The sequence below is a fragment of the Budorcas taxicolor genome, chromosome X (assembly GCF_023091745.1).
Source record: "Budorcas taxicolor isolate Tak-1 chromosome X, Takin1.1, whole genome shotgun sequence".
Lineage (NCBI taxonomy): Eukaryota > Metazoa > Chordata > Mammalia > Artiodactyla > Bovidae > Budorcas > Budorcas taxicolor.
In genome coordinates this window covers 116665788-116673161 of record NC_068935.1, presented here as the reverse complement: position 1 = coordinate 116673161, position 7374 = coordinate 116665788, and positions in this window count along the sequence as shown.

Below are 7374 nucleotides of genomic sequence, written 5' to 3'. Positions count from 1 at the left end.
ATACCAGAGTCTATAGCCTCCTTTCAATGTCCCATGAGATATAATCACCTACACACCAGTGGGTTTACCATTTATAAACAAGGCAATCATGAACAATCTGAAATGCTTCAGTGTGGAGTTCTAGGTCTCTGAAATAAAATATTAACCTTTGTCTTGGAATTCATATGGGGGGGAACCACATAGATTACAAGTTTAAACTAGGCATTCGTGTATCAAATGAACCATGAAAACCACAGAGGATAAGCATTTTAGAAATAGATGGCATATCTGCAACATTTTTCTTAAAGAATTATATCTGCTGTGGTTTCTTTCTCAGTTATTAATGTCACCATGACACTCAGTTGACATTTTAAAGTTATTAATGACAGAGCCACATGTCAACAAACGTCTTTTTGTCGGGGTATCGACTAAAACATACAAATGTGAATGACTGGACTCTACCCTGGCTTTTTTCTTCTCCATTTTGATTTCCACCTTCTTTTCCAGGGTCTTAAATTAATCAGTCTAATTTGCTAATAAGATTCAGGCCATTCACTTTTGTTTTTCAGTAGTCTCTAGCCCCCAATATGTAAACAACTCAATAACGAGAGTTAATGTGAGAGTAAAATACTAGAATTTCATAAGCTTTTAAACATCATTCTATTATGCAGTCTACATAATGGATGAGGATTATTCCCTGAAGTATTTCAGAAATTCTAAATAAACTAAAGATTTGAGGGTCTGCCAGTGGCATTTATAATTCATTTCTTTGAGTGTTCTATTCAGCCAATATTTACTACAACTTACAATGTGCAAGACACGGCAATCGATGTTGCAAAGAACATAAAGGTGAGTAAGGTACAATTCTTACACTCTTTAAGAATGCAAGTGAGTATGTTGATATGGTTCTTAAATGAAGTACCTCTTCTAATTTTTTCTTCTTCTAAATCAGTGGTGTAATGCATTCATATTCTGGAACCTCTGGCTAGAAATGAAAAACCAGCTTCTCTATCACATTCTTATCATCCAATTAGTAAATGAATGTTATGTATGTTCAAATTACATCAAATATTTTATCATTTCCAAAATTTTAATTCTTAATAAGTGAGTTGTTAAACTTGTTTCTAAACTACAAGCTGTTAAGAAATGTAAGTACTTAGAGGATAAAAGGGCAGATTAACTATTAATGTAATGTGTCTGCAATAGTTGACACCCTACTTAGCATGACCATTATGTACTACAGCCTACGAAATTATTCTTCATGATCCCACAGCAGAGCTAAAGTGCCATATGGCCATGCTTGTTTTTTGTCAAATAATTTTTACATAAACAGCTGGTGAACTGTTTTTATTGTAACAGTGCACATATTTTTTGAGACAGTTGGGAAGGATTGATGCAACTCTAGTCACTGCCTGTTTTTATGTCAGTGTTAAGGAGAAATTTAAATTCATATTTTTAAAATGTGGACTTTTGTATCTTTGTTGCTATGGTCAGTTCATAAGCAAGATTTTTTAATGTAGTGCAGGAATTATTGGCATATTTATAAACTTGTAGCAAAAAATAGAGATTAATCATAAGGGATCTTCAGTTTAACACGGCATATTCAGTGTTTTTATTTTCACACCCCATGAATTTTTAGAGGGAGAGCTGGTATGTTTTGGACTATTTTATAGGCAGTTTTAATTGACTATATTTGGTTTTGAAACACAGCTTCAACACATTCTGATAAGTGATATAATAACCAGGAGATTTTTAGCAGTTTTGTATGTATCTGTGATTTGAGCTGATTTAAAGACTATTTGATCCAAAAGTACCCCCATCCTCCTTGACAAGAAATTTCATCAGTTAATATACTAGTGGTTTCAAAAATGCAAGTAGAGGCATTTTCTTTTGAATTCCAAGGTAATGACGATCACTCCCTAGGTTGTTGTAAGGAGATGATCATAGTGCTTAGAATGCTAAATGCTAAATTTCGAAATTTAATTTTACATTTAATATTATAAAAATCTCCCTATAGCCAAAGGCTACTCCCATTAAAACACTGGTAAGGATTAATGTGTTATTATATCTCACTGATTCCTTATTTACAGGTTATTAGAGAACATATGATGTCTCATTAGAGAAGGAAATGAATGCTTATTATTGCGCCATTGAAAAGTTTAGAAGTTTGTGGTCAGAGCAATCAAGAACATCTACCTGTCACATACTAATGGTCAGTGTGTGCAAAATACAAGAAAAAGGTTTTTCCTAACCATACAGCTTTCATTATATTCACCTATCTGACCTTTATATCTTTGATTAATTCCATTTACAGGAACATAGATGTTTTCATGGGAGAAGGCAATGGTACTCCACTCCAGTACTCTTGCCTGGAAAATCCCATGGACGGAGGAGCCTGGTGGGCTGCAGTCCATGGGGTCACTACGAGTTGGACAGGACTGAGCGACTTCACTTTCACTTTTCACTTTCACGCACTGGAGAAGGCAATGGCACCCGACTCCAGTACTCTTGCCTGGAGAATCCCAGGGACGGCGGAGCCTGGTGGGCTGCCGTCTATGGGGTCGCATAGAGTCGGACACGACTGAAGCGACTTAGCAGCAGCAGCAGATGTTTTCATGACAGCTTATTTTGATACACAAAATGGAAAAACAAAGGATCTTTTTTCATTTTGCTTAACCTTTAACTTCCAATTGAAGAAACACCTGGAGTAAGCATTTCAATAGTGAGTGCATTTTGTGAGTGTAGACTTAAACATATAATTCCTGAAACCAATTTGTTTACGTGGATTTTTTATTTATGTCCTACTGTTTATAGTCTCTCAATAAAATGTGCACTAGATGGTTGTTAAGAAAAAGGATTAAGACAATACATTTTTGCAAAGGTTATTTTTCCGCAAATAATCCATTCATATTACTTCATCAAAAGTTTAGGTCTAAGGAGAGACTCAACTATTCAAATGACTATTAAATAAAACATGGAATGATTAGAGACAATCCTCTATGGGTCGCTTGCATTTCTGCATATCCTGTGAGACATTGGTTGCCTTTTGTTCCAGATGATTTTTCAACAAAGTCTGTGTGCCAAACAGCCTTGGAAGATAATAAATAGTATCTCCAGAGCAGGGAGAAGACATGATTTCTGCCCATTATTCAAGATTCAGGTTTCCTAAGCACAGAGATCCTCTCCTGCAATGCACCTCGCTGTACGTTCTGGTGTCACCCAGACCTCTTCGTGTCACTCTGGTTACTAGGACTTAGGTAACCAGTGTAAGAAAATGCCAATACTCTAGCCACTACCACTGCTATGAGTAATAATGTTCTTTGTCTCTTAACCAAGAGTCTTGTGTTTTCTGCCAGCATCCATGAAACTGTGACAGGCTAACTTGTTATATTGTAAGAAAAATAAAAATTTTATCCTCTTCACAGTTCTTGACAGCAACCATATATCTTTATTTTTTTTTGTTTGCAAACAACAAACAAACAAAATCAGCCTTTAAAATACCATTTAAATTTTTCATTTTGCTTCTATTTTTGTTTTAATATGTATCATAAGTTTGAACATCTTCAAATCATTTAACTAGCTTCAAATATATCATTAAAAAGTGAGATATGTAACATGGTGAAGTGTAAAAGTGTACAGCAAGTAATATACTTTTCATACCAGTCATTTATCAAAGCAATTCTACAACCATTTTAACTTGTCTACTTATAGCACAAGTAGTTTTTTGTTTGTTTTTAACAGAACAACAAATTCATTGAGGTTAAATAATGATAAAAATGAACCCTCTATTCTTACATATACATTATTTTTATTTATGTCCATATTTTTTACTTTAAATGTTGTCAGAACTGTAAGAATATGTATGTGTATATATTACATATTTATATAGCCTTTGGATCTAAATTTATATATATTATTTATATTTATCTAAATGTATATTATTTATATATTTATGGTATGTATAAATTTATATATTTTTATTCACCCACATTTGAGGAATATATGTGAATATTTAAGCTACATCACTATAAGCTCCTTTGCTAATTATGTGCCTAAATCTGAATTTCTTCTGTATTGAAGCAGAATAAACAATTTAAAATTGTAGGCAACAAATTCATTCTACCCATAACTTGCATCAATTATCTTATATAATTATCTAGATAGCTGTACACAATGTTTTTATAGTATTATGTGCAAGAATATGGGGTAACAAAGGTATTTACTGAAAAATTACATGACTTTCTGTCATAGGCTCTTGTCTTATCCCCTTCCTCATGTTCTTTCTTAAAGTACTGCACAATTTCAAATGTGTTTATGGAGGAGGGGGGAATGTAGTTTTATACCCAGGTGTGATGCAGCAGGTATCATCATTGAGTTCTGTATTCATGTGGGCAGCAATGCTACTAATTCCATGTCATAGTTATCTATACTACTATGATACTGGCTACAGTAATCAGTAGTTTAGATATCTTCTCCCTGGATTTCATCAGCTTCAGGATTAATTTCCTGGCCCCAGTGTTGAACCAGGATACTGGTGCTGGTGGCATTAGAGATTTGGACAACATCACAAAGCTGTTTCTATCACTGACCAACAAAGACTACTCTAAAGAAGAGGCCTAGTTTTAGTCAATAATTTTTAGCAGTTGCACTTGACGTCATTATGGGAAATTTGGAAGCTAAAATTAGGGGACATTTTTGATCCCTTAAGAAACTTTCCCTAGTGGCTCAGAGGTTAAAGCGTCTGCCTGCAATGTGGGAGACCTGGGTTTGATCCCTGGGTCGGGAAGATCCCCTGGAGAAGAAAATGGCAACCCACTCCAGTATTCTTGCCTGGAGAATCCCATGGACCGAGGAGCCTGGTGGGCTACAGTCCACGGGGTTGCAAAGAGTCGGATATGACTGAGAGACTTCACTTCACTTCACTTCAAGAAACTTTACTAGCTCAGTAGACTCTGAATACTATTGAATCTTCTTCAGAGATAGTATCAGCATGATGCCATGCTTAGGAACGAACCCTAGAAACCCATATAAGTCAACAAAGTGAAAACAACACCCAGTTGTGGATGTGACTGGTGATGGAAGTAAAGTCTGATGCAGTAAAGAACAATATTGCATTGGAACCTGGAATGTTAGGTCCATGAATCAAGGCAAATTGGAAGTGATCAAACAGGAGATGGTAAAGGTAAACACTGACATTTTAGGCATCAGTGAACTAAAATGGACTAGAATGGGAGAATTTAATTCAGATGACCATTATATCTACTACTGTGGGCAAGAATTCCTTTGTAGAAATGGAGTAGCCCTCATAATCAACAAGAGTCTGAAATGCAGTAATGGGTGCAATCTCAAAAATGACAGAAAGATCTCTGTTTGTTTTCAAGGCAAACCATTTAATATCACAGTAATCCAAGTCTATGCCCCAACCACTAATGCTGAAGAAGCTGAAGTTGAATGATTCAATGATGAGTTACAAAACCTTCTAGAACTAACACCAAAAAAAAAAAAAAAAAAAAAAAAAAGTCCTTTTCATCATAGGGGACTGGAATGCAAAAATAGGAAGTCAAGAAACACCTGGAGTAACAGGCAAAGTTGGCCTTGGAGTACAAAATGAAGCAGGACAACAGCTAACAGGCTTTTTCCAAGGGAATGCACTGGTCATAGCAAACACCCTCTTCCAACAACACAAGAGATGACTCTACACATGGACATCACCAGATGGTCAATACCGATATCAGATTGATTATATTCTTTGCAGCTGATGATGGAAAAGCTTTATACAGTCAGAAGAAATGAGACCAGGAGCTGACTGGCTCAGATCATGAACTCATTATTGCAAAATTCAGGTTTAAGTGAATAAAGTAGGGAAAACCACTAGACCATTCAGATATGACCTAAATCAAATCCTTTAAAATTATACAGTGGAAGTGACAAATAGATTCAAGGGATTAGATCTGATAGACAGAGTGCTTGAAGAACTATGGACGGTGATTTGTGACACTGTACAGGAGGCAGTGATCAAAACCATCCCCAAGAAAAATAAATGCAAAAGGGCAAAATGGTTGTCTGAGGAGGCTTTACAAATAGCTGAGAAAAGAAGATAAGTGAAAGGCAAAGGAGAAAAGGAAAGATATATCCACCTGAATGCAGAGTTCCAAAGAATAGCAAGGAGAGATAAGAACAAAGCCTTCTTAAATGGTCAATGTAAAGAAATGGAGGAAAACAATAGAATGAGAAAGACTAGCGATATCTTGAAAATTAGAGATACCAAGGGAACACTTCATGCAAAGATAGGCACAATAAAGGACAGAAATGGTATAGACCTAACAGAAGCAGAAGATATTAAGAAGTGGTGGCAAATATACACAGAACTATACAAAAAGATCTTCATGACTCAGATAACCATGATGGTGTGATCACTCACCTAGAGCCAAGCATCTCGGAATGCGAAGTCAAGTGGGCCTTAGGAAGCATCACTATGAACAAAGCTAGTGGACGTGACAGAATTCCAGTTGAGCTACTTCAAGTCCTAAAAGATGATGTTGTAAAAGTGCTGCACTCAATACGCCAGCAAATTTGGAAAACTAACTCAGCAGTGGCCACAGGACTTGAAAAGGTCACTTTTCATTTCAATCCCAAAGAAAGGCAATGCCAAAGAATGTTCAAACTACTGCACAATTGCACTCATCTCACACACTAGCAAAGTGATGCTCAAAATTTTCCAAGCTAAGCTTCAACAGTACATGAGCCAAAAACTTCCAGATGTTCAAGCTGGATTTAGAAAAGGCAGAGGAAACTGAGATCAAATTGCTAAGACCTGTTCAATCATAGAAAAAGGAAGAGAGATTAAAAAAAAAAAAAATTTACTTTTCCTTTATTGATTACTCCGAAGGCTTTGACTGTGTGGATCACAACAAACTGGATACTCTTAAAGGGATGAGAATACCAGACCCCCTTACCTGCCTCCTGAGAAATCTGTATGCAACTCAAGAAGCAACAGTTAGAACTGGACATGGAACAAAGGACTGGTTCCAAATTAGAAAAGGAGTACATCAAGGCTGTATACTGTCACCCTGCTTATTTAACTTACATGCAGAGTACATCATGTGAAATGCCAGGCTGAATGAAGCACAAGCTGGAATCAAGATTGCCAGGAGAAATATCAATAACCTCAGATATGCAGATGACACCACCCTTATGGCAGAAAGCAAAGAAGATCTAAAGAGCCTCTTGATGAAAGTGAAAGAGGAGAGTGAAAAAGTCGGCTTAAAACTCAACATTCAAAAAATTAAGATCATGGTATCTGGTCCCATCACTTCATGGCAAATAGATGGGGAAACAATGGAAACCATGACAGACTTTATTTTCCTGGGCTCCAAAATCACTGCAGATGGTGAC